Below are 653 nucleotides of genomic sequence, written 5' to 3'. Positions count from 1 at the left end.
TGGGTTAGACACATCTATTGATTCTATTCATCTTTAGATTGAAATCTTTTAAATGAGTTTTTTTTTCTTCCTTCAGGTCTGCTGAAAGAGGAAACCCCTTTTCCCCCCCCAAAATTTCCCCCACTGGCACCCTGGATGGAGGATTTCTTCAGTCACCTGGCCCCCTCACCTTTCCCAACCCTCCCGTTATTTTTGAGCTCATTTTTTTGTTTTTTAAAGGGGTTTTTTCCCATCTTTTTTACGGGTGGTTTTTAATTTTTTTTTTTCTTTTGTTTTTTCTTTCCGTGTTGTTTTTTTTGCGGGTTTTTTTTTAAGTTTTTTTAATTTAAATTTTTTATATTGGTGTTTTTAATTTTGTTTTTATGACTGCTGGTTTTGTTTTTTATTTTTGGGGGTTTGGGTTTGTTTATTTGTTTAAACTGTGAACGGGAGGGTTTTGTTTCCACAAATTTTAGGGGATGAAAAATTTTTTGATTCTGTTGAAAATCAGATTATCAAAAAATTTTTTTTTATAAGTCGAAATTAGTTTTTTCTCTATTGTTCACAATAAAGATCTGTAGCTCTGATCAGAAATAAATGCTGAAATATCTTTTTAAGATCTTATGGAAAAGTCAGACTATGAAAGCTCTCAAAGTTATGAAATCTCAGTTATT

The sequence above is a fragment of the Penaeus monodon genome, chromosome 15 (genome assembly GCF_015228065.2).
Source record: "Penaeus monodon isolate SGIC_2016 chromosome 15, NSTDA_Pmon_1, whole genome shotgun sequence".
NCBI lineage: Eukaryota > Metazoa > Arthropoda > Malacostraca > Decapoda > Penaeidae > Penaeus > Penaeus monodon.
Note: the sequence above shows the minus strand (reverse complement) of the source record.